We start from the raw sequence: 27,803 nt of genomic DNA, 5'->3' as shown, positions 1-27,803 counted from the left end.
CATACCAAAACCTGACTCTTGTATAAGTATCCAGAGTTGTGAAAATGCAAGTGGATTGTCTAGAAGCCTCCAGCTACCTTAGTCCATAAGCAGCTATGAATATTTTATAAGACTCTATTAAATTAAAATATAAAAGTAGGAACCATGTCAGCTGAAAAGAAAAATAAATTAAACTCCCAGAAGATTATTCAGATTTGGGGTGAGGAAATGCAGAATGGTAATTTATTTCTAGCATCCCTGGCTAGCACCTATAACTTTATCAATACCTCACGGAGTTCATAAATACACACAAAATGGAAAATTTAAATTAAAACATTATTTTCTAAAATGAATTATTACTCAAGCAAACTATGACTTTCTCTTGAACTCTGAAATCAGGATGAACTGTTACTGAAACCTACAAGTTATGCCAACATATGGAACATATTAAAAACAAAAAAAACCCCAAAAAACAGAAGACAAAAAATATTCAGGAACAGGTTCTCCACTTTGATAAAGAGGAGAGAGGTGGCTGCTGTAACCTAGTTATGGTTCCCTGACCCTCAGCTGTTCATTCTCAGGAGAATTAGAGCAAGAGAAGGGCTACTTAGTTTCTCTAACTTCTGCCACTGTAAAAGGCTCAGGATCAGGCATAGTTCAGTTCCACCATGCACCTGCCTTGCCCACTACATGCCCTAACACATTCCCTCCCTTCCCTTACATCTTTCTACCAGTAGAGAGTAACCCTCCACAAAGGAAACTGTCACCAGCTATCTCTAGCTATTTTAAAAGCCAATTTAAATTACCATGGCTAACAGAAATTCATGTTGACAGATGGAGTTTCCCTGGGTAAGCTGTTGACCCTTGACTTAGTGGTTCTTTTTGGCATGTCATAGAAAAGGGGAGGACGACAATTTCAAAGGTAGAAAAAACATCGTCTCAGAGTCCAGAATGGGACAGATGCTTTCTTCTGGAAAATTTTGCTCAAGGCAGCAGGCAAAGAAGCACAGAATTGGCCTAATAGCCAATTTTGAGAAATGCATTAAGGGGCATTGCTGGGTCACATAGAACTGGAAGTTGGATCTTCTTGTCTTGGCATTTTGTTTGCAGAGAGATCCCATCTTGAACTCCAATCTTTCTTATCAACAGAAAAAAAGAGCAGTAGAGACTCCATTCTGATGGTTCTGTTTTGTGCCTACTTAGCCAATCAGATGCTGTATTTAGATTCGACTTGATATGCAAGGTCCAAATATATTACATATTATTGCTGCCCCGGAACAGGAGGGACCTTTCTTCTTGGTGCAAACATCATGACCTGGTTTTCTGTTCATATAGTGTTGTCTGTCATTATTAGGATATGTTGAAGTTTCGTTTATTTGTGCAGCACAAGGAAAGCTAATCAAATGTCTCAGAGCTCTAGCCAGTTCATCATCTTCATCATTTCTTTCTGGGACCATCTCCCCAAAGTGATGTGAAAGATGTGCTCCCCCAACAAAAAGTGTTCTTTCCATCCATAATAAACACAGTTCTATCCAATTCATCATTTGGGTGTCCAGTCACAAATCACCAGGCTAGATGAACATGTCCTTAGGGGCATTCTATTTGCAAAGGGGGTGAAGAAAATCTGATGGAAAGGGTGGCAAGAATCTTTGAAGTGGATGTATGAGAAATGTTGCCAGCTCAGCAGATCTAACAAATCAGATTACCTAGCAAACTCGATAATATTTTGAAAGCTAGAGGCTGTTCTCAGACATGGCATATAACTTCCTTTATTTTGTTCTCTCCCCCTGGGAAGAAACATCCTTTGAAGTTTGGTTTTGAGAGTGACTTCAAAGTTCTGAATGGTTTGAGTGGGATTAAGCAGATTTTTTTCTTAATTCACCATGAATCCCCTTACTTAGAATAATAAATGAACCATAAAACTGATGTCCTGTTCTGCCCTGTCTCTAAAGGATGCTCTTATCAGGATGCAAATCTTTTTCTAAGGGCTTGTATAGACACACTCATTATAGTAGCATAATTAAAACTGTATAACCCCTATAATGTGGACACAGTTATATCAGTGTAAAGGTGGCTTATACCTGTACAGATCATTCCCGTAAGAGAAGGAGAATAAGTTATAACAGTAAGACTGCATCCACATTAGCGCTTATACAGATAGGTAAAACCAACCAACCAACTACACCCCTAACCAAAATAGTTATACTGGTACAAAACCTGCGTTAAGTCCAGGCCTAAAGAGTTTCCATCCAAACAAGTGGTACATTTCTGTGAATACTGTTAGAGAGTAATTAAGGTCAAAGTATAGGGCCCTCTATTGGAAATGTTTCTGACCATATAAGCACATGGTTTGCCAGAGTGATGGTCTGATCATGATAGGTAGGCAAATCTTCAAGACTGATAGACGTTAGGAAGCTGATCTGAAAAACAGCTGTCAAAATGGACTTTAGTGTTTTTATTTTGAATTCTGATGCTTGTAATGATTTCTGCAAGTTCTTCAATACAAGGATCATTTTTAAGCCCCTTATATGGAGACTAGGAAGGTAAATACATCTCTATAGCTTTGGTAGTAGTTTGTTAGCTGCCATCTTCTGGCTGTGCTTTACTAAGCTCTGAGAGCCAGACTGAATATTTCCAACATTTGTCATCCCTCCTGGCTGAGAATCAGAGATGCCTGCTCAAGAGTCCGATCTCCTCAGATGGAAGAAGAGGACAAGTAAAGCATTATTGTGGTTGGTGAAGGGTTGTCTAGAGAAGATGCTCTAGACATTCCACCTCATGATCTGTTCAACTGCCATCTAATTCAGTCACTCTCATCTGTATGAGAAAAAACCTGGAGAGGACTGTTACTCTCTGAAGATCCTTCTCTTCTGGCATTTGGCCAACAGCAACATTTTCTTGTCCCTGTACTCAGTTTCGAAGACTCCTTTATCGAGAGATTCCTCAAAACAGACAATTTGTACTCTCTTCTTCCCCTCCCCGGTATAATTTGAGGACACTATCAGATGTTAGGACATCTCCCTTCAATACCCTGGGTCAATAAGTAACTTCTTACTATTATTACTCATCCTGGGATTCTTCTGGATCCAAATCAGATGAAACCTAAGTAGTCTTAATAGAAAACCTCTTGTATCAGGAATGCCAGGATTCTGTACAAAGTGAGATTTCGTGAACCCAAATTCAGCTCAGACAAGTCCAGGATGGGGTGGAAATATCCTATTTTCTTTTTCATCATGAAGAATCTCTATCAAAAGCAAGTAATCTTTCTTCTGGAAAAGACAATGGCCCCTTGGATAAGTTTCACCATGCTGTCCAGAACTGCCTGTCACTTCTTGTGATCGCAATGGGGAGGCAATAAAAAGAAGTTAAGAGGAAGGTATTCCTGAAAATTTTAAAGGAGGTCCGTCTCATCAATTTTAAGAGTCCAGGAGAAGAAAGTGTCTAATGGACTAGATTAGTTACTTCTAGGATACCTTCTCTAGATGGTGTTTGGGAAGTATTTTCATTCCTCAGTGGAGTTGAATGAGTGAAGGAATGAAAGGACTGATTGTTTTAGTAATGTTGGTAGTCAGTAATTCAGCAAAAGCTATTACACATTCCCTCTAGAGGAGTCTCACTAATGGGACTGGTTATGTATAATCTTGTTCACGTCAGAAGAATTTCTCAAAGCCTTATCAACAAATTCTCTGAAAAAAGGCTCAACACACTGAAAGGAACTCAAATAAGGCTGGTCCTTGATGTGGTCTCTGTGTCAAGGCTTCCAAGTTGTATGTTGAGCCAGAGAAGAGTTCTGGCAAATAACCTGGAAATGTCACAAGCTGAACTGTAGGGTAAAGCTAGTGTTGATGTGAGAGACACAGCATCACATGGAGGGGAGAATCCCTCTCCAGGTCTGAGAGAACAGCACGAAGCAAGAGACAGAAACAATATACAAGCATGAGGCAACTTTATCAGGATCCAAAATAAAGAACAATTTGGGCATAAGTCACTAAAACCAGGAAGCATACGTGCTGCTGCATTTCAAACAAGTTTCATGCAGTGTGAATGCCTTGCTAAGAAGGAATAATAAATACATTTTGTGATCAGTAGTATGTGTGTTGTTGTACAGTCAACACAGGATAAATCTTGTAGGGATATTAAAGAAGGTACTAACAGTGATTCCCCCAAGAGACAGTGACCCCCTCATAATTTGGCCCTCGCACTTTAAAATCCAACAGTTTCACCAAGTACAAAAATCTCTTGGGTCTTCTGTTAAAACTTGTAAGCTACTGTCTGTAGAAACCATTGATTATATCTATCCTGTGACTACTATGTAAAACTTACAAACAAGTTAACTGACTTTGTTATACAATGTAAACAAACACTATAAGCTGTTAAGTGACTTTCACTTCATTCAATGGCTCCTAGGACAGACCCCCACCCTCTGTGATTAAAGGGCCGGGAGTCTCAAATGAATTAGCACACACTCTGAAAGTGGTGGAGACAGTAAATTAAAATATGGTTAAGGGATGGAATGTATGCTGATGAATGCTTGATATACATGGATGATTAGGGAGGTGCCAGCCTAGAAAAGGAGTATCCATCGGCCGAAGAATGTGTCAAGTGGATGACCAGAAACCCCCGGAGGGTAAACTGGGACCCACCCCATCACCTGGAAGGATGAGAAACACAAACTTTGGACAGTGTGGAGCCACCAGGAATGTGCCACTTTGGACAGGAATGTGCCATCTGCTGATTGAGTCAGCAACAGCAGGATGAAACAGCTCCCATAGACTAACATAGGAACTAATTCCTATAAGAATGGACTCTAAAGACTGATGATTTTGAGTCTCTGGTTCTGCTGCCAGCCTCCAGGAGCATCAGGTGCACCTGACACAGACTCGGCTCCATCCTCATGACCAAGATACCTGGCCAGTAACCTGGCATGAGCAACTTCTAGGCTGATAACTATAACACCTATACAGAACTTGAATGAATGATTGTGTGAATGAATCTCTCTCTCTCTATATATATATATATGTATGTGTGTATGTATAAGAAATAAGTAGTCAAACAACGTTGTTTACTTTTATCTTTTGCTTTATCAGTATATTTACAATAAATGTGGCATCTTTGCCTTATCCCTCTTAATAAGATCCTGATGGTTTTTATTCTATTGGTATAACAATCTTCCACAAATCGGTAAAATGAAACACTATTTTCATACACTTTCCTTGGAAAGGTTATGGAATTTTATCTTGTCTGACTAATGAATTTTACACTATTAACACATCTGAGCCACAACTAAATTTTAAAACCGTTGTTAAACTCTGTTCCATACATGGAACTTAAGTCAATTGTCTCTAGACTGAGAGAAGCAGCTCCATAGGATCCAATTTTGCATTTCTTTCACAAGTATCTAATGCACTATAACAAAACTGAATCATACAATTTATCCTATTTTCATTTTATGGTGATTGCTGAAGAAACTGCACAAATTTCCAATAGCTTCCGATATATACCCACAATTCCAATAGCTAGTATATGAGGGGCTTAGACATGCTAGCAGGTTATTTTAGATCTCACTATTTCTACATCTTGCAATGTGCAGTTCTGATGAGATGGTTCCTGTTTTAAGTAGTGTACCAGCATATGCTACACTTGTAACACGTCAGGTATGAACCCCTCTAGAGTTAACCCATGACAAAATGGTGCCATGTATTTGTCTACTTAAACTAAAAACTGATGGCCTGTGAAGTTCTCTTTTTAAAAAAATATGCTACCATTAATAAAGTAATAAAGCTAAAATAGGGAACTTTTCAAATCCACATAACAGTGTTTGAAAACATAGCATTTACAAGATTCTCTATAAGACAACTTCAGTGGGATTGTACTGTTGATATAACCATCAAGCTAGTGCATGCTTGAGCATCACGGAAGTGGGAAATGGCTAATAAGAATGCTGCAGTAGAATTAAAAAAAAATAATGAATTTTAAGCTAATAGTAAGGTAATAAAAATGCTGAATCACCTTTCATGCCCAGCTATTGGAGCATTCACAAATCATTTCTAACCTTGATGGAATTTTGTTAAGCTCTTTGGAAGATCATGTTTAAAAATAACATTACATATTTTTTTTTTTTTTTTAGTTTTAAGCATCTTATGTAGCAACAAGATAATTTTAAAATATTAGAAAACTTTAAACTGATATTAATAAGAAATTGAAAATCAAAGCAGTTATGATGCAACAGATCAAACAATATTTTACATATGTGTTTACCTTGGAAGATGAAGAAATGTTAAGAGTACAGCAGAGGAAATCCAAATTCTGAGATTTAAATTCCAGATAAAACTTAAAAAAATAGGAAGATTCTTCAATGTCCTCTATATGCTTTACCTGACACAGCATTAGAGGTTGGGATGGTTTCTCCCTGTAGATCTAAATGAAAGGGAGAGCAAGAAGAGGGCAGCAGTCGTCGATCAGAGTCATTCAGCATAATCCCTAAAGCACATGCTGAATTTGATAATTCAGAAGTGCATGGTTCATTTTGATGACAATCCAAAGACTCAGATATCAATCCTCCAGTTGTAGGCTCCTGAAAGGAAAAAAAAAATTAAAAGTTTATATAGTTTTATTAATTTACTTTACCATTCTGTATTACACAATTCCAATAGGTCAGACAACACAAACAGGTCAATTGTAGGTAATGCTTTAAATTGCTACGAAGTTCTCATTATTAAAAAATAAGTCTGTAAATTGAGATAGTTTTGGTAAGGAAACAGAAAGTAAAAGGCAAAGTGCATCTGTAACACTTGAAAGCAACCTTCACATTTTGTTTCTTCATCAGTTTTTCCTCAGGAAATGGACTGAAACTGGAAGGAGTATTATCGTAAAGGGGAAAAAATACTATCAAAGCTCCACTGTTAAGATTGATCTTTCAGCTCCATAAGGAATGTTGCTTGTATACTGATAAATTTGTTCGGAAGCCATTAAGATTTTCATAGCACAACAGTGTACTAAATAGGAATTTAACAAAACAAGTTAACTCTAATAATAGTATTTAATAGCTCAGCAAGAGTGAAATTAAAATATATAACCTATATTTAGATGTTTCTAACAGGACTGAAAATACAGAAAAACATTATCCTATTTTAAAAAAACTTAAGCGAAGTTTAACATCACTAATTGAAGCTAACAATCCTAGAAAAATCTGATTAACACCAGCTTTACTCCTACAAATTTTCCCTACAGCCAGATATAGATACCCCTCTACCTCGATATAACGTGACCCGATATAACACAAATTCGGATATAACGTGCTAAAGCAGTGCTGGGGGGGGGGGGGGAAGCACTGTGCACTCCGGTGGATCAAAGCAAGTTCAATATAACGCAGTTTCACCTCTAACGCGGTAACATTTTTTGGCTCCCGAGGACAGCGTTATATCGAGGTAGAGTTGTATCTAATTGTGAGTTACCAGTTAGCGGAAGGTTAAATTCTCTATTCTTTCACTTTCTCTTGGTCTTGTACTGTGTTTTCAAGACAGAGTTTAAAGAGACTCAGTCAAGCCAACATACCCTAAACTGCTAAAAGAATGTATTTTTGTGTGTCATCCTTTATATCAAATATTTTACACTATAAAGTGTTTTAAAACAAGTCAAATGCAATTTTACAGTAAAAAAGTAGGCCTGGTCTACACTAAAAAAGTTTTACCAGTATAACTATATTGGCAAGGAGTGTGATTTTTTTCATTGCCATAGTTATGCACGTTCAGATGCAATTATACTGATTTAGGTCACTTTTAACCGGTATAATTTATTTCACTTTGCCAAACCAGAATAAGCTATACAGTTTAACTATGCTATCATAGCTAGAGCGGCAAAATTTGTAAGTGTGGACAAGACCATCGCTTCAAAGATTTAAAATCTAGAAATTAGTTAGTGGTTTAAAAGTAGGGAAGATTAAGAGTTCCAGATGAAGCTCCACAAGTGAGAAATTTTCCCTATGGTCATGTGCATTCTACAAAGATTCCCAAACCTGAACAGTTTTCAAAATCTATCCTTGAATATTTTTCAAGAAACATGGTTTTATCAGCAGGTACAGCCTGCATGAATGGGGCAAAACTTTTTTTAAATGCTTCATGAAAACCAGACTCGGCCAAAGAAAGGCTGACAACAACAATTTGTTAAGAGATCTCCCTCTACCATAGCAGCTAACTCTGCTGGCAAATCTTTTTCAAGAGTATTTCAGAATCAGGAACTTACTTTACAACAGGAACAAAGCTAACTGTACAGAAGTACAGAAAAGCCTATCCCAATTGGAGTACAACGAGCAGGCTTGGGAACAGGAGGCAGGATAGAACCAATAAAGAAAGTGAGTTTTGAATTGAACTTGAAGAAAAGCCAGTGACAGAGAAAAAAGGTAACATGATTCCATTTCTTGGAACAAACAATGATTTAGGAGCAATTGCAAGAAGAATTGCAACAGTAAAGGTAAAACGTGATTAAAACATAAACAAGGATTTCAGCGTGATAAGGATAAATTCTGGTAATGTACCAGAGGTGGAGATAGGCAAATGTAAGGACAAATTAAGATATACAATCCTATATGTTCCAACACATCCTCCCTACAATTTATTTGTTCAACTCAAACTGTCTAAGTTCACAAACCCCAGAGTCTTAAAGCATATTTGCTATTTTTAACTACTTGTTACTATTTGGGAAATTATCTCCACATTCTCCCCAGTGCCATTACATTTTCCAAATGAAAATAGAAATTTGCCTTTCTTCTCAGCTGTTACAGGAAATAGTAAAGCAATTCAAACAATTTTTCTACCACTGACAGCAACAGATAAACTAATGCTGCATGTGGACAAATTCAGGTTATTCCCTGCTTTCTAAATACTTCCCATGTACATTTCAAATCTTCTAAAAACAAAACTAATAAAAAACCCAGAGTGGTATAACCTAATTTTGAGAACCCTATTACTGTTTATTAAGGCATTGGGTACCTGCACTAATTTGCACTTTGCTTCATTGTCTGAATCAGTGGCTATATCCAAGGAGTCAGTGGTAGATGGCTGAAGAGAGTCTGAATTTAAAGTGCCTTCTTCCACGATGTTGCTCCGTAATAACCGCTCAATCTCCCTGTTCAGAATTTCCAATTCATCACACATCACGCAATTCTAAGAGATATACCTGAAGGAAGAGGGAAAGTCAGCTAATCACTACTTGTTCAATTCTAATAAAATAGCCTACTATTCTTATATAACATATGCCACTGGAAAAAAACTAAAAATTAAATATATTTGCCCTAACATATCTTGTTTGAATCTTTCAGCTTGTAACATACTACAGACTCCAGAATGTCCTCTGCTGATTGTGCAAATAAATCCAGTTTACTATTTTTGTGCGATCAACCAGAGTCCAAAGACTATATATGGAAAATAATCTTCAATATATTTAATCTTGAGGAACAGATCTGATATTACCAATGCATACCCAACACTGCAGCTGGTATTTTCTCAGGTTAGGGAACATTCTGATGTTGAATAGATATGGGGTTCTCAACCTCTCTCTTTCTGAAGCCCCCCGCCAACATGCTATAAAAACTCCATTGCCAAGCTGTGCCACAACAACTTGTTTTCTGCATATAAAAGCGAGGACCGGCTTTAGGGGGCACAAACAGGGAAATTACCTGGGGCTCCTTGCCACAGGGAAAACTGCAAAGCTAAGTTGCTCAGGCTTTGGCTTCAGCCCTGGGTGGCAGGGCTCAGGGCCCCAGGCTTCAGTCCCATGCGGTGGGGGTTTGGCTTTCTGCCCTGGGCCCCAATGAGTCTAACACTGGCCCTGCTTGGAGGACCCTCTGAAACCTGCTCACGGCCCCCGCAGAGGTCCCTGACCCCTGGCTGAGAACCACTGGAATAGATCATATTTTGCAATTTGTTATAATTTTACTCCACCCAGTGGCAAGATTGCAAACTGCATTTTAAACAGGGAGTTTTAATTTAAAATGACCATTTCAAAACACCTTGAGAATGGAGGTTGTTCACAATTCTGAACAAAATGTTATGATTGTTCTTTCAAAAGTTTATAACTGAACATTGACTTAATACAGCTTTGAAACTTTAATATGCAGAAGAAAAATGCTTCCATTTACCAGACCAACAAATTTTAAGTGAACATAAGATGATGTCTCTTTCTCTTTTTCCATTCTATAGCTTCGGGGGCTTAGAGGGTGGGAAGGTGAGTAGGATGTGTTTGTTTTGTTCTTGGTTTGTCTGTATGGTTAGGTATTTGGGTTTTGATTTATTTTTAAATATTTGATTTGTGGGAAACCTAGGTTGAAGAAGTGAGTTTTATATTTTATTTTGAATACTCTGAAGATTATAGTCAATCAAATCTCTTCCAGAAGAGAGGTCCAAAGTCATGGACTGGTTAGAGAAAGCTCTGTCTATTGCAGACATAAATCTCACTTTTGAGATCAACCATTCCACTGTACCAGTCAAATATAGCTGTCATGGGAAACCAAAGTCACCTATACTGCATCTACACTGGACAGTCTTACAAAAATAAACCTTGCCACCTGTTCTACCATCTGGTTAGCTGACCCTACAGGGAGCCTTGGAGTATACACCTAAACTGCAAAAAACCCCTACAGCAGCAAGTCTTAGAGCCCACGTCTAGAGAGTCAGATTCAAGGGGTTTCGTGCTACAGCAAGAAAAATAGCCGAGAGGATGTTCCCGCTTGGGCTGGAACTCTGGCTCCGAAATCCCTCTCCCTTCCAGGGCTTCAGAGCCCAAGCCAGAACTTCTACATGGCCATTTTTAGCACTGTAGCGCATAACACCTGGGCTCTGAGACTCATTATTGCATGAGGGTTTTTTTCCCCTGTGTAGACATACCTAGTGTAAACAAGGCTCCCGCACTGGACCAGTTTTTACCACGTTAGTTAAACCTGCTAAAAAGCAGGCTGAATTAGCACAGTAATAAAAACTTGTCCAGCTGTAAGACTTGTCTACTATAGGGCTCTCAGCAGTTCAGCTGAGTAAAATAACATTTTTGTAGATGCCATAAATCCTTGCATCCCTGTCCTATTTAGATTAATACTTATTAAAAACCAACAATTTATAATTGCTCTTTTAAACAATACATTGCCCTAACCAATGAATCACCAAACTCCCACTGGTACTTATAATTATAGCACTTACTATATTAGAGAACCCCATCATCATCATCATCTCACTTTATTGTCACATCACTTTTAGAGGTTCTTTGAGTACACATACAAAAAAAAAAAAGTACAGAATCTCACTGACAGACAGCTGTATAAAAGCTTCTTCAAAAGCTCTTCTGATCTGCTCAATGTGAAGCGGTCGGGAAGTGCAAGTTACAGCTCCTTTGTGTTACTTGGACTCTTACAGTCACAGGACCCTTTTAACCATGAAGTCTGTGGCCCTTCCCTCTGGTAAACCTCTGAACCTCAATAACATCTCAGCATAGAAGGAACTAATACAGAGACATCCCTCAGCCACATGCAGGAGACGGATCCCCTTCTAGACCTGTCCTACTGATGGCTTCTCCTAACCAACCACACTGCAAGTTTAAGTGGTGCAATGGGCCTTAACAAGGTTTTCATCCTTTCTCAATTTCGCACTGATGCACTGAACAAAGTCTCCTGTAAACAATTAAGCATTGTATCACTACATCTGTAGTCTATTGGAAGGTACCTCCAACAAATAAGTGCTCCTACAATGCCTCGTTTTGCTTTTTCAAAACAGCAATATGACCATACCCCAAAAATAAAAAATAAACCTTTTTATATAGCTTGGGTATTTTCTTATCACAAACTTGTATATAAAACACAGGATATCATAAATAAGATTATACGTATTTCTAGATTCTCTTATTACATCACAAAAGTGTTCTGGTTTTATTCTCATGGTTACCATGTCATTAGAACATCTCTATAAATAAGAAGTCTGTTCCTCATGCTTCAGTTGAATACATTGAAAGCAATACTTGGAATCTCAAAAATTCTGCTGACAAACAATAAAAATAACTAATATGAACATGTACATTGTAATGGAAACTGCGTACAGAAAAACTACAACAAAAAGGTGTCTGGACTGGTACAGAAATCTCAAAGAAAGAAAATCACTAAGTAAGAAAAAAATCATTTTTTCTTTTTGATCTTCTATACCAGTCCAGACCCCTGACTTCTCCCAAAACACTTCAAGCACCTGAGTTAGGGAAGCATAGTATCTCAGAGCCAACTGCAACATCCTTCTGCCAACAAACACTTCTGCAAGCACCTGTACATTAATGTATAATGTCTGATGAAGTTTTACATGCCTTACAAATCTTTAACATCTTAAAAACTTCTTGGCTCAGATATTACTTTCTAAATAGCACTTTACGCCATGCTGAGATCCATTATGTAAACCTCTGGTGCCCTATGCATGTTCAACAATTGAATTTTACTCTGCTTTAGCAATTCTGGACAGAAAGTGGGCAAAGCAATTTTCTGCTTCAAATGGAAGGTACATGTAATTTTTGTTCTGAATTCTAGAAGGGTCTAAACACAAATATAGCCAGGTGCAGAAGTGATGGAAGCCTCTCTACAAGACAGTACATATCACTCTCCTATCCTTCAAATCAGTTTGCAGTGATGAGAAACAGAATCTTTAACAAACATAATGAAACCCTCTCTTCACTGTCTCTAAAGGGGAGTTGTGAGAGCATACCAATTTTAAGCTCCAAGCGTGAATCACAGCTTGCTTTACTGATCTCAGGCTTTACTGATCTCAGCCTTCAGAAACATCTGGGTGCCTACCTACAGGAACAGAGTTAACCATTTAACCATTCTTCTGAATCCTACAACTACTCTCCCATTTGGGATAAAATCAAAATTCTTCTAGTCAGCAATTTTGAACATACTGTGGGTTCTAGCATCTTAGTGGGTGACCACCCAGTTGATATTGTTAGTGATATCACCTACCTTGGCGCTGTTGTCGATAACATGGGCAGCATCAAGAAATAACTTGAAGCCCTCACTGCAAAACTGTCATCAGTAATGATGCACCTCATTAAGAACATCTTTCACAACCAAACACCCTGATAAGTAGAGAGATGAAGCTGAGAATATATAATACTTCAGTGGCTGGATGGTGTCAGACACCTGCACCCCATAGGCATTCTATCCAGTAGTGCACTAGATTTGGCTCAGGACAGAGCATCATGGAGGCACATAATACATTTGATGGCCTCTAAACTGTCCACCCAACCACATAAAAACTAGCCTACAACTGCTGCAAACTGTACTTTAATGCTGGTAGAACTCCGGCTCATGTTTACCTGGCTTGAAGAAATTCTAGAATGAAAGCAACATGGCAAGACAATCTTTCCCTCCTCATGCCAATCACAGAACGTCCTCCAAATTCTCTTGTTTTCTACAAGGTTGATCACTAGACTTCAAACACAGTATACCTTTTGTGCATTCAGCAACTAATTGAAAGAGAATCTTGTCAGATCCTCATTATAGATTGTTCTGCTAATCAGAAGGTCTTGTATCACTAATATTATTATTGACCTAATCAAAGACATACTCATTAACTCTGGCAAGGCTACAGTGCACACAGATATGCAACTAGGAATGAATCTCAACAAGTAGAGGTTGAAGATTCCTCTTCTCAACACACTGGCTTTAATAGGGAGAAGAAAAAATAAACAAGCAGCTGTAATGAGAACCTCTAATAAATTTCCCAAAGAGCTGCAGCATGAAATTGACCTGCTTCTTATCAATTTCACAGTTGCTTGGGAACTCTTAGAAACAGCACTGAAAAGGGACAATATTTGGGCATTTTTCACTCTGCAAAGCTACAAGCAGCAACATAGCACTGGAGTGGTTTGTCAGAGACATCATGACCTCAAGTTTGTACACAGTTCACGTCTGGATGATTATCTTCATATTCATAGGGGTTAGGTCAAACTGACTCTTTGGACAGTGATTAGCTATTGGTAGTTTTATGTGGTTATTTTAAAATAACGTTTTAATGTTTCTACGTATGTTATGGAGCCTGATAGTTTCTATACCTAGCACGGTCCTTTCACACAGTCCTTGCATAGCTGGCAAGCTCCCCAGAAAGTCCTGTCATTGAGCAATTCTGAAAACATTCTTTAAACCAAAGGATATTAACAGGCCAAAAAAAAAAAAAAAGAAAAAAAATCATGTCTAATTGGAATAGCTAACAATTACTTAAGGGGAAACCACTTTAAAATGTTGTCATTTCTTCAAAAAACAAACAAGTCAAAAAACCCACATTAAAGCTTGGAATTTCAAAATTAATATTACACTTAAAAGTTATGGGACTACACAGTTAATCTAAGATACATCCTTAATTCTACCTTGGTAAAAACATCCTTAAAACAAATAGACAGCTCTATCTTCAAGCCCTATGCATCAGTGATTCCAAAGAAATGAAGAAGCCATCTAACAACAATGCTCCCTCCTGCAAATATACCGTATGCTCCTATAATATTTAAACCAAAGTGCATTAAGTATTCCATTATAGCCTGCCCTTCTTTAAGACCACAATAAGGTTACATCTCTTCAACAAAAGCAGCTATATTCAGGACAATAACTTGGAATAACCCAGAAAGGCTTCAAATATAAAAATGTTACACTGTGGAACAGCATAGACATATAGCTATCAAATCTGGGCTACAATTCTCAAGACATGGACAAAAGAAGTCAGTAACTGAAATGCCAATGACACAGTGTTGTGGGAGGTGTGTGTGTGTGGGGGGTTACATACAGGCAAAATATTCAAATAAGTCAATCTGCAGATATCTGTATCGACAGGATGCCAACTTTGCGAAGACTTAATAAAACTTCTCTTCGCAATGTCACCATCTTACATGACTGATGTAAACATTATGGATGGGTGCATTTACATACTTTCAATGCTAAATTTGAAGTGCTAGACTAAGGCCCTGATCCTGCAAAGCATTTAACTTTAAACATGAGTAATTCCATTAAAGTCCATTTATTAGCCCTAAAGAGGTACTATAGGACTCTTAAAAGAGGAAGAAAAAGGTGTTTCAACTACTAGGATTGTAGGAGTAACAAAAAGAGGCAGGCCCTGGGATTCACTGTTTTTATTCACTGGAAGATGGGAGGAGTCAGGAGTGAATCTGTTAGCAGATGGCTGCATGTGAGCAAGTGGATCTTTTCAGGAGTAAGTGCATGCGAATAAATGCAAGTGTAAAGGTGAGTAGATATGTATAGATTCATCCGTGAAAACAAACAGGCGTGTGGAGGTTAAAAACAGAATAAGTGGGATAAATTAAAGAAAAACAAAGATGTTTATAGGAAAAGGAGGAAGAGACAAAACATATAAGAGAAAGGAGAGAACATAGTACAATATAGGAAAAGAATATAAAGGGTGAAAAATAAAGAGGGAACATTCAAAACAATACAGAAAATATAGAACAATCTACAATAGGAAATAAAAAGTGGAATTAAATCAAAAAGGGGAAACGTGATTATAAAAGCACAAAGTTATGTTTGTTCTGGGTATTTTTAAGTTTATTCAATAAAAAAATTGATTGCCAATGCTACAGTTAGATACAGTACAATCGGTAAAAACAGTTTCAATTCCTTTAATTTGCAAGACCATACTTTTTAAGAGTCCATGGCTATTTGGGAACATAGCATTAGTAGGCTTACTGCTTGGGCCAGTAAGTCTTGGGAAAAAAATTCAAAATCAGAGGGCAGTTCTTTCTATGATACTGAGTTTAAAGGAAAATTCCATTAATTCATTCTAATAACTTCAAACAGCGAAGTAAAAATTTACCAAAAAAGAAGTTTACGTTTTCAGAACAGAACAATTTTTAGAAATACTGTCACTGTTTCAGTATGTCATGTCAGTGATTCAAGATGGGTAGAACACAGAAAAATCCCTTAAAATATGTATGGCGTAATAAGTTTACTGGTTTTTCTTGCAGAAGTCAAATTTCTACTGCAGCCTATTACAGTCTCCCACTGTCTACTATTTTTGACAACAATAAGAGGTGCAGTTATTAGTATAATCAAAATGGATATTTTAGGGTAAGGGTTCTCAAACTGAGGGTTGGGACCCCTTAGGGGATCATGAAGTTATTATATGAGGGGTCACGAGCTGTCAGCCTTCACCCCAAACCCTGCTTTGCCTCCAGCATTTATAATGGTGTTAAATATATAAACAAGTGTTTTTAATTTATAAAGGGGGTCAAACTCAGAGGCTTGCTATGTGAAAGGGGTCACCCTTACAATAGTTTGAGACCCACTGTTTTAAGGCCTAGGCCAAGTAATGGTAGTATATATGTAATCCTATGAAGCACAGACCTATGTGAAGGGATGGCCCTAATGGACCTGTGTCTTGATATATCATTATGGGCAATCCCTTTTGCCTTGCCTACCTCTCTAAGTCTGTATTTAACCAGCCTTGCTATGGAAGATTTGGAAACCTTTCTTCCGAAACTTGTGGAGGAACATTAAATATTGCACATTGTTTCTCCAAAGGCTCCCAAATTCTAACACTCATTAATCAAAGTAAGAAGTGCTGAACATTATATCTTATAGTAAGTATAAAATATTTTATTTTTGTTAGTATTGCAGTCAGTACAGCCTCCGAACTGTGAAATGGACTTTTATTGTGGTTCATGCATCATCAGCAATCTAACTGAATTCCACCTGTAGAATCATTATTGATTGGTGATGTTGAGAAAGAAAAAGAACCCAGCTCGACTTACAAATCCAAAAGGAGTTTACAAGTTACAAAAATATACACTTACTTGCAAATTTCACAAATTTGGAGTAGGAGACAATGAACATGAAAATGTCAAATGGTACTTTTTACAGTCGCTTTTCACTGTATAAACATACTTTGATGCTTTTTATGGCAGCTTCTGGTTTCAACAGATCTGCCAATAAAACCTGAATTTTTTGTCCCACTAAATGGCTTTGTTGATCAAAGAAATCCTGAGCTGTTCAGCATAAGGATGACTGTTATACTCCATTATTTGTCAACAGCATTTGGAAGGTCACTGTACTGAAACAGTCCATGAAAGACACTGAAGCTGCAAGCAAAAGTCTTCACTCCCTTCTTCTCCCCAAGCAGCGGCAAGCAAAAGCAGACACTCCCTTTCCACTCCAAACAATCCTTCCCCTATCTCAAGGAAGTTTTAACTATTTTAAGTACCTGATAATATTACTTTGTCAGTTGTTGAGTATCATAAAATAGCAGCCTCAAACTTGGAAAAAGGAATCCCTCATGAAGCCCTGCAGAGATGGCTGGAGAATAACTCTTCCACAAGCTTCTGCAGCTTTTTGCTGCTGAAAATACAAAATCTACTCAAATACTCTGATGAGAAATTTCAGCATTTAACAACACAACACACACCATGATTATCTTCATTCATAACTGTCTCTACATGTAAATACTGCCATCGGACTCATCTTAATCAATGTTTACCTCTCTTGATGTTTACGTTAGAAGGCTTTAATTTCACCAAGATCTAATGATTTATGTATAAGACTGAAACACTTAGTAATATAATCTTCATTAGAACTAGAAGTTTCACCACTCTTATTGATGATATATTGTATGGTTTAGTTGTCCTTTAACTGCTACTAGTAGTTATCTTATAGAAGCAGCACACTTGAGGAAGAAGTATAAGGGACAACCTTTCTCACAAGTGCCTCATTAAATGGCATTTTTACAACTGCCCACAGTCCTATGATAAATCAACACCATTTGCTTTTTTTGATTTCCATTAATACAGTTTGATGTAGCTGTCTCGGAGTTATTCCAAATCACCTCCAACACTGTGGACTAAGACGTAAATATTCAGATTGGGACATTTACATCAGTATCAAGGTAAGCTGAGTTATCACTAATACAGACAACTTTTTGTAAGATGCATGTTTTTGTTTTTTAAATGCACATTTGAGTAATGGCAAAAGTGTGATGACAAAAAGATCTCCATACGTTTATCCAATTATCAAAAGATAAGGAGCCAGTATAACTGCTCTTTATTACAAATACTGACTGGTTCATCATTTTCAATCTCAATTCAGGGCAAGAAAATTGCATTCACATCAGACCTCACCCCAAATTAGCAATACTTTAAGATTAATTTATCTATAATTTTGTAGAACTCTGAATTAATATAAATACCCAGGCATTAAAAATATCATGAATACCCGCACAAACAGAAACTGGTCACATCATTAACTGAAACAGCTTTAGATGAAAAAGAAATATATAGATTACAAATGAATGAAGAACAATCTGTGTGAAAACAAATACTTTATTAACTTACGACGGAACAGTGTCCATATTCAGACCTACATTTCTGCTTTTACCCATCTCTTTTTTCCATTTTTTTTCTTCTTGCTCTTCCTTCTTCTCTATGGCATTCATATTTATTGAAAAACATAGCTGTACAAATATTTTTCATGATTGGCTTTTTTGTATTTACTTTTCATACCTTTTACATTTTACTGTTATATGATTTTATATCCTGAAATTTTATCTATACCATCCAGTCAATAGGGATGTTGACTGGAGTCAGGAGACCTGGGTTGGAGCCTCAGGTCTGCCACTGACACCTTGAATGTCCTTGGTCAACTAACTTATCTGTGTCTTAGTTTTTGTGTAAAATGGGGCTAATGCTTATCAGTATTAGTGTGACTGGATTCACAAATAAGAATAAACTTGTGAAAAATATTCCATGTTAGAATAACGGTTCTTTATCATGCTAAAAAGTGCATGTCATTACAAACTCACACAATAGTAAGTCACTATGGCTTCCTTTGTAATTTTGGTCTATGAAGATATTGTGAGCGCTAGTTCATCATGTAGTTATCTTTAAAAGATCTGATGCTTAAAATAAATATTTACACAATAAAAAGTATGTTGCAATGTTTGTAATTAACTAAGGATTGTGAAGTCCACGAACATGAAAGCTACTACAGAAAATTTAATACTGTAACTTCCTTTGTAAAGTGCTTTGACACCTACAAGTGGAAAATACTACATAAATTTGAAGCATTAGGACACTTAGGAAAACAAGCCTACCATATCACTTACTTGCAATACTATCTGGTTTATTAAAAAAAAAAAAAAAAATCACACAAATTCCTTCATATTTTACATACAGTAGAACCTCAGAGTTACAAACTCCTTGGGAATGGAGGTTGTTCATAACTCTGAAATGTTCAAAACTCTGAACAAAACGTTATGGTTGTTCTTTCAAAATTTTATAACTGAACACTGACTTCATGCAGCTTTGAAACTTTACTATGCAGAAGAAAAAATGCTGCTTTCCCTTAATTTTTTTAGTAGTTTATGTTTAACACTGTACCATACTGTATTTGCCTTTTTTGGTCTCTGCTGCTGCTTGATTGCATATTTCCAGTTCCAAATGAGGTGTGTGGTTGTGACTGGGTCAGTTCATAACTCTGGTATTGGTAACTCTGACGTTGTACTGTACCTAATCAAAAACTACTTCCCATGAAATAATGTCACATTCTCAAATGTTAATAAATGCTTTACAATTTGCAAGAGTAAATGTAGATTTGGCAATGTATAGCTGAGTTACACAACCATTTTTCTATGAAGCTACCTCTCCTTGCCAAAAAGAGGTGCCAACAACTTGCAATTATTTCATGTTAGAGGTGAGAGACATATGAATGTTGATATAGTGCTCTGTGATTGTTTTTAGGACTGTGTATCAGTATCTTCATACTCCCGGACACCCTTTATATCTCTGGAAATTTTCACAAACTGAAAGTTTCTTCTTCATGCACTCCAATCAAATGTTCCTCACAACAGCAGTTTTCAACCAGGGGTCTGGGGCCCCTGGGGGGGCGCAAGCAGCTTTCAGGGGCTCCGCCAAAATAAACCAGAGAACAGGGCCAGCATTAGACTCACTGGTGCCCAAGGCAGAAAGCTGAAGCCCGAGCCCTGCCATCTGGGGCTGAAGCCAAAGCACATACAACTTAACTTTGCGTGACCCCGGGCAATTACCCTATCTGCTACACCCGCCCTGGCTTTTAATCTACTGGTTATGCAGAGAAACAGTTGTTGTGGCACAAGCGGCCCATGGAGTCTTTATAGCATGGGGGGAGGAGGAGGTTCAGAAAGAAAAAGGTTGAGAATCCCTGCCTTACAATATGAACTTCTGAAAAGGAGTGGGAACGCAATCTAAATCTCAGTGAGTAAGAAAAGATGTACAAATTATCATAAACAAAAACAATGGATTCAGTTGCCAATAAAAACATGTTATTCCAATAGATACAATATGTTTATGAAAAGCTAATTAAAAAGAAGCAAAAAAATAAAATTAGCAAATGGATTTTTCATGTTAAGTGTTACTGTCAATAAATGATTACTGAATCAGCACCTAAATCTTGTTTGACAGTCTAAATGGTAATCCTGGTAAATCTGCAATAGCTTTGCTTCATATTCACCTTGCATAAAATCCCAGGTCCATTTCAGAAAATTCTATTCAAGATACTGCCATGGGTTCCATTATTCAACCAAAAAAAAATAAAAACCTCATTAGCGCAACTGAAAAAAATTAGTTTATACTTCACAGCAACCCAGTGATAGTAATCACCACAAATTAAGAAAAAAAAAAAAAAAAAAAAACTTTGCTAAAATGAAGTTAAGTTTACAGGCACAGATCAGTGGTTTGAAAGCATGATTATTTTTGAGAACAGTATTTTAAAAAATGTTAAAAGTTAAACATTAGAAAGCACAGAAATACAATTTTATGATAGCATGCCTGCCTCTCTCTCCCCTTCCCCAATCTGTTTTATGCTTTTATCCCCTCCAGAACTCGAGGAGCTTGGGGAAAGTTATGAAGGGGAGACAGGCTTTTGGTGGCAGGCCCTGGAAGGAATGGAAAGAACAGTTACAGCTAGGTGAAGGAGATTATGAGCAGATCAATTCTATAGCGAAAGACAGGAAAATAGAGCACAAACTGCTTCCCTGGCTTCTGCAGTGGGGGAAAGAAAAAAAATACACAAAAATTTAAAAGCAAATTTACCTGAAAACAAATTACTTTCTGCCTTTAAGACTACCTAAAATCTTCTGAAGCAAAACCTACAGAAGAAATTCTGACTATACACTGCTCTGATCCTGCATGCTGAAAGTCGGAAACACAAATGGAGAAGAAAAAGAGGATGCACTATAAGCTAGAATGAGAGGAGCACTAACTATTACAAATTTATTTTATTCTGACTCCACATATTGGTAGACTTCTATTGATTTTCTTTAAACCAAAGTAATTTCTCCAGACTGAGACTGAAGCCAGTTAAACAGTAATTTATAATGCAAATACTGATACAACCTTAACGTTCATGCTGTTGTAACAGCAAACCAAACACCATAGCAGAGCATAAAAAAATTACTCAGTACCAACTAGCTCAAAATCTAAGGTCTTGTCTACACTAGAAAAAGTATTTGCCAGAAAACCCTCTTAGTGGCGAGGCACCTTATACCAGGCAAAAGACTTATTTGTATATAACTTACACCAGTTCCCCGAACAAAATAAGCTATACCAGCAAGAACTTTTCTGCCAATATAATTGCATTTATGCTAGGGTTTTTGTCAACACAGCTATGTCCGTTAAGGGTGTGATTCCTAATCAACCCTATGCCAGCAAAACTTTTAAGAGTGTAGACTGGGCATAAGCATACCAGTGCTTCCACACTCAGTCCACTCCCACCCACACAGATCATATCTCAGCAATTTAAAAGAATAAAAGTTATATACTGTTTAGTGTGTACTAAATTTAAAGAATTAACTATTCAATATGCTTTTAAAAACTAACTTACAACTAAGCTCAGTTCGACTATGGGGGGAAAAACACGTGTAGAATATGTTATTCAATGAATTTCATCAGTATTAGTTTAAGTATTCAGTGACTAGTAACTGACCAGCTACAGAGTTAGTTGAACACTTCCCATTCCAAAGGCCCCTTGCTACTGTGAGGGTGGATGAAGAATTTTTGCTATTTTACCACTAGACCAACATTCTGGCTGTGGTAAACTGGATTATCATCATTCTAGTACCCCTTTTACCAGGAAGCTGCTCCACTGTCTGCCTCTGCTGAAGCTCATAGATTACCCAAGCAGCAGAAGAGTGAAACTGACCTGATTTATCTGAAGAAGTGAGGTTTTTACCCACGAAAGCTTATGCCCAAATAAATCGGTTAGTCTTTAAGATGCCAACAGACTCCTTGTTGTTTTTGACCTGATTTATGTTCTTGGTACTGCACCCAGGGTTGTGAACAGCAAAAGTAAAACTAATAAAGACTCTAGAGAATTTCAACTGGTCTGCCATTTGGGAAAGCCCTGAGCAGCATCAGACACTCCTGAATCATCTGTCTGCAGACTTTGGAAAAGAGTACTGCATCACTTTACACAGAAGAAAAAAAGTGAATTTTTTCTCCCCATTAGGTAAAAGTTTTGATTCTGCAAAAGTTAATGATAGTTGTCCAGGAAAACTTCCTACTTGCCCCAAGCAAGTAGATTTTTCATGTCCTGACTTTAAGAATAGTAAAACAAAACTATAATTTAGTAGCTTCATATCAAACTGTCACTAGATAGTAATATTACATAGTCAACATACAGTACAGTACAGTTTGCAGTACTATTGTAGTCGTGCTGGTCCCAGAACATTAGACACACAGGATGGGTTAGGTAATATCTTTTGTTTCATAGAATATTAGGGTTGCAAAGGACCTCAGGAGATCATCTAGTCCAACCCTCTGCTCAAAGCAGGACCAATCCCCAATTAAATCATCCAACAGATTTTTGCCTCATATCCCTAAATGGCCCCCAGTATGCTGCAAAAGAGAGCTTATGTCCTGCTTATGCAATACAGCTTGTTCACTATTTTTCAAATCTGAACTACTTACCTGCACTAATAGCTGAGTTCTGCTATTGAACTTCCTCATTACCAGTGTTCAAAATATATTTCCAGCAATTGCCCAGTCAACAGAGAGCTTCAGCAATACTGATACACAGAACTTGGCACTCTTCCCTTTGAAGTAGTATTAACCAATTCTCCATTATGCCCTTTGGGGACACTACACTACTGAATGCACAGCAGTTGTTTTAGAATTGGGGCAAATCAATAGTCCTGACACTAAACTCTATGGGTGTTTCTGTTGTTTTTTTTCACAAGGGTAGGGGTATTATTCCCAGAATTTAGATCAAATTCCAATTTGAATAATTGAATTCTGCCTACCTACAATTCATGTATTAAGCAACAGTGTACAGAAACAGTACACAAGAAGGCAGTATAGTTCATTAATGAGTGAAACAATTCCTAAAATGGTAAGCCAGCATAGTTAACGTAAAACTTAATAGCTCAAAGATCGACATGTGCCATAACCATCCAACTGATAAGTCAGGGTACTGTCATATGCAAAATTGTAGTAGGTCCAGAAAACTAACTGGCCTCAGGGCAGGTGTATTAAACCTTGCTTTTAATTTCTGGGTCCATGAGCACAGCTGTCATAAGAACCAGAAAAAAGTGTATTTAAAGTATTTAAAACTAGAAACAGGCAGGATGCTTAGTGTGAAACATTTTGATAAGACACTAATTTTTAAACCTCCAAAGCACAACTCTGTATGATGTCAACAGCCTGGCCTGGTAAACAGAGTTCTGATTATATTAATCTACATTTCTTGAAACAAAATCTGTAATTATTGTTTTTTCTCTGAAATAGACATGGCAAGGATTTACAAACCTGTTAAAACTTCCCAAATATATGAAATAGTTACAAAGACAAACAAAAAAACACCTCCACAGCACAGTATCACTATAGTGTGAGATGCTATTCTGATCTTATAACGAAATATACAGACAGACAAGGGAAAATCTTGGCCCCATTACGGTCAATAGAAGTTTGGCCATTGGCTTCAATGGGGCCAGGATTTCACCCACTACTACAATTGTTTCTAAAGTGGAACATCTTACTTAGTTTGCTCCTGTCTTAATAAAATTATACTTGGCTCTACGGGAATCTCTTAGACTAATATGAATGATACCGTTGCCATCAAAGTTTTGCATGTAAATAACGCTGATTTTAAAAACTTTATGTTACCATTTAAATACAAAAAGCTGCATTAATGTAGTATTCGTAACAAACTATCTAAAATAGGGAAGTCTGAAATGAAAGTTATCAACTTCATTCTTAACTCATCACGCTGTGCTTAGCTATTTAAAAATAATATAATAGTGAAAACAGTGAAATATTTGAACACAACAAAAAACTAACCTCTCTGCTAGGAGTCACAATTGAGTGAAATAAATTGTACACAAACAAAATCTGTCTCTCTCAGAATATTGGCTATATTTCTGGATTCAATTCCTGCCTTTGTCACAGTGTTACTGGGTGGCATTGGACAGTTCACTATTTGTAAAATGAGGATACTACTTCCCTATTTCATAATGGTATTATGAGGATACAGTCATTAATGTTTGTGAAGCATTCAGGTACTACAGAAACTGGGTTCACATAAGTTCCTGGATAGGTAAAATTTGTACCCCTCATGCCATACTTGGTACTAAACTACAGCCTCTACTTGTGAGAGTAGAGGCTCTCCAAAGCACACTCAAGTAGTTACCTGATATTCTTATTATAAGGGAGAGTAACAGGCCTTGTCTACACTAAATTCCTTTCTTTAAATTTCCCACCATTGCTACTACCAGCAGTCCTAGCAACAGTGCGAGTATTAGGCCCTGTCTATATGTACATGCACTCCACAGCTGCAGCGTGTGTGGTGAAGACACTTTATGTCAACGGGAGAGAGCTCTCCTATCAGCATTAAAAAACCACCTCCACCAGTGGCATAAGCTGTGTCACCATTCCACCTCCATAAGTGGCATAAGCTGTGTCAGCAGGAGAAGCTCTCCCGTCGACATAGAGCTGTGCACACAAATCCTTATGTCAGTGTAATTTATGTCATGCAGGGGGGTGAAATATTCACACCCCCTAAGCAACAGAAGTTTTGCTGACATAGGCTGTAGTGCAGACCTAGCCACAGGCCATACCTACACTACTACTTATGTCAGAAAACTTATGTTGCTCAGGGGAGTGAAAAAACACCCCCCTGAGCGAAATAAGTTTTGCTGGCATAAGTGGTAGTGTGCACAAAGCTACGTCAGTGGGAGAGCGTCTTCCGCCAACATAGCTACTGCCACTCGTTGGGGGCATAGAGCAGCTACGCAAGAGATCTTACAGCAATGCTGCTGCAACGGTACAGCTGTGCCGCTGTAAGGTCTCTAGTGCAGACATACCCTTAGTTAAGAAAGGGCAGCAGTGATCTATCTAGTTGCACCAACTGGAAACTTGAAGGGGGGCGAAAAGTCTAGTAGTGACAACCAAAAGGAAGGCAAGTCCAAAAATAAGAGAAATGCAGAAGCTGGGCTAATAGCTTATAATGCTCAACTGGAAAAAACTGGGGAGAAGGGGGTGAGAATGCACCAAAGTGAGAATGGGAAGTCATCTACCTAGCCTAGCTGAAGTTCATGGCTGAACTGGAGAGTTAGTACAAGTTCAGAATCCAGTTTTACAACCATAAACAAACAGAGACTGCTTTTTGACTGAAGAGCCAAATATAATTTACTTTCTGAAAACGACTAACTTTTTTTCTGGCTAAGTCTCTCTCATTATCTCCTGGTAATTTAATTAAAGTTGGGTCTTAGGAATTCAGAGTTTTATGTAATATTCTGAAATCAGTTAGTCCTACTTGCTTTACTTTTTTTAACAAAAAAATACAACACTGCTAATACAACACACAATTACAGCTAAACTGTCTGTAAAATACTTTGAAGATTAAAAACAGTGTGAAGTAATTATTAATTGTATTATTCTAGTCCATGCACCTTACATATTAACTGAACATCTTAAAAACCTATAGCTCATTGTATACATTCTGAAATATTTAAACTGCACAGTCCAAAACAAGTTTGTTTAACTAGACACAATACTTAAGGGTTTAGTGTCTCACTGTATCTCAAAACCTTAAATATTATTTTAAATGATTCAAAACATTAATCCTGCTCTAACAGAAATTAACAGCAAATATCCCATTCGCTTCAAGGTGCAGGATTGTGTCACAAATGACTGAAGTCTCACAGCTTCAAAGAAGGCTGAAGGCTAACATAATCCTTTGGTCTTCCTCTAGATTGGATCCAAGCACCTTTCAGTGCAGTCTGTTTCTGAAACCCCCTAACAGCTAACTCTGAAAAGGTAATTTGTGCATGGAAGATACTACTACATTTGTTCTTATGGAAAGATCCAAAGGCCAACTATCCATTTCCAGTCTTTCATATGCTAAAAAAAGTTATTATCAAAGTAAGAAAAATGCTGCTTGAGAACCTATTAGAGTTTGATTTAAAGATATTTACTTTGCATATTTTGACTTGTGATGTTGACAATTTGTGTTTTAATGTTATAAAGCTTAAACTTTTTGAATCTCAATATCTACTGTCATTAAATGACGGTCTGACCCCCACCTCCATCATTTCCTGCAACTGTGAAATTTTAAATTAATAAAATAAGACTTCACATTTTCAGCCGAATTTCATTTATTTTTCCTCAACCAACAATTGAATTGGTTGTATGGTTAATTAAATTGCTAGAAACTAAAAACATACTTAGATACTAAATTTATTTCAGTGACAGGTGGTAATGTAAATTAGCAACAATGAGAACATTCTTTTAAAAAAAAAAAAGTGGTCATCTGATGACCAACTGCTAAATGAATAGGGTCCTACCAAATTCAGGTATATTTTGGTCAATTTCATGGTCAGAAGATTTTAAAAATCGTAAATTTCAGGATTCCAGTTATTTAAATCTGAAATTTCATGGTGGTGTAACTGTAGAGGTCCTGACCCAAAAAGGAGTTGGGGGGGGGTCCACAATGTTATTGTAGGGGAGGTTGTGCACTACTGCTGGTGGCAGCGCTGCCTTCGGAGCTGGACAGCTGGAGAGTGGCAGCTGCTGGCCGGGAGCCCATCTGTGAAGGCAGCACCAGCAGCAGCGCAGAAGGATGGCATGATATGGTATTTCCACCCCTTCTTCTGCGTTGCTGCCTCAGAGCTGGGCCCTCAGTCAGCAGCTGCCACTCTCCGGCCACCCAGCTCTGTATAGTATAGGGTAAAAACTGACAAAAGACCAGATTTCATGGGGGAATCCCAGATTTCACGGTGCGTGATGCATTTTTCATGACCATGAATTTGGTAGGGCCCTATAAATTAACAATAAATTAAATAGGATTGTGTAAGTTTAAATATTTTAAAAATAACTGTTTCTGAGAAAAAACAAAAGATAGATTTATCCATCAAGAAAAATACAGCCCTGAAGAATTATGGATTACATAAAACCATTATGTGATACATAAAATAGGTCAATTTTTTCCCTGAAATTCCTAGATGGAAATCCCAGACCCACACAGCAAAGTAAACAAGGTGTCATACTATTTTTAAAAGTGACCATGTAAACTACAGGAAAAAAAATTAATTAAAATATTGTTTCATATTTTATATGGCAATTTTCATCTCAAAAAGGATCACAAAGCATTTCACAAGTTCAAACTGACAAACTACAGAAAAAGAATTACTTCACCCATCACTGAAACGCAGCAAACTCTGGGGTGAAGCATGAAATCTATTCTAGCTATTTTTTAATTGGATTGAATCTGCAGGGGCCATTTAGGAAGGAAATTCTTGCAAAAAGTAGCACAGGATCCTTAACGGTGCCAGGTAATCACATCCAAA

The 27,803-nt window shown here is 37.4% G+C and overlaps 1 protein-coding gene across 4 annotated transcripts in view; it reads right to left on the bottom strand.

Moving 5' to 3' along the window:
• Positions 1-27,803, bottom strand: part of DIDO1 (death inducer-obliterator 1) — an 88,720-nt gene that overhangs the window by 59,883 nt on the left and 1,034 nt on the right. For 3 of the 4 annotated variants that reach the window (XM_034787354.1, XM_034787357.1, XM_034787356.1), the window contains exon 2: positions 6,238-6,553. The gene's annotated coding sequence lies outside the window, so the exon portion shown is untranslated. Of the gene's footprint in view, positions 1-6,237; positions 6,554-8,966; positions 9,154-27,803 lie in introns of all 4 variants that reach the window. The other variant, XM_034787355.1, reaches the window with a different exon arrangement.

The sequence above is a fragment of the Trachemys scripta genome, chromosome 12 (genome assembly GCF_013100865.1).
Source record: "Trachemys scripta elegans isolate TJP31775 chromosome 12, CAS_Tse_1.0, whole genome shotgun sequence".
Taxonomy (NCBI): domain Eukaryota; kingdom Metazoa; phylum Chordata; order Testudines; family Emydidae; genus Trachemys; species Trachemys scripta.
This window is presented reverse-complemented; position numbering and strand designations above follow the sequence as displayed.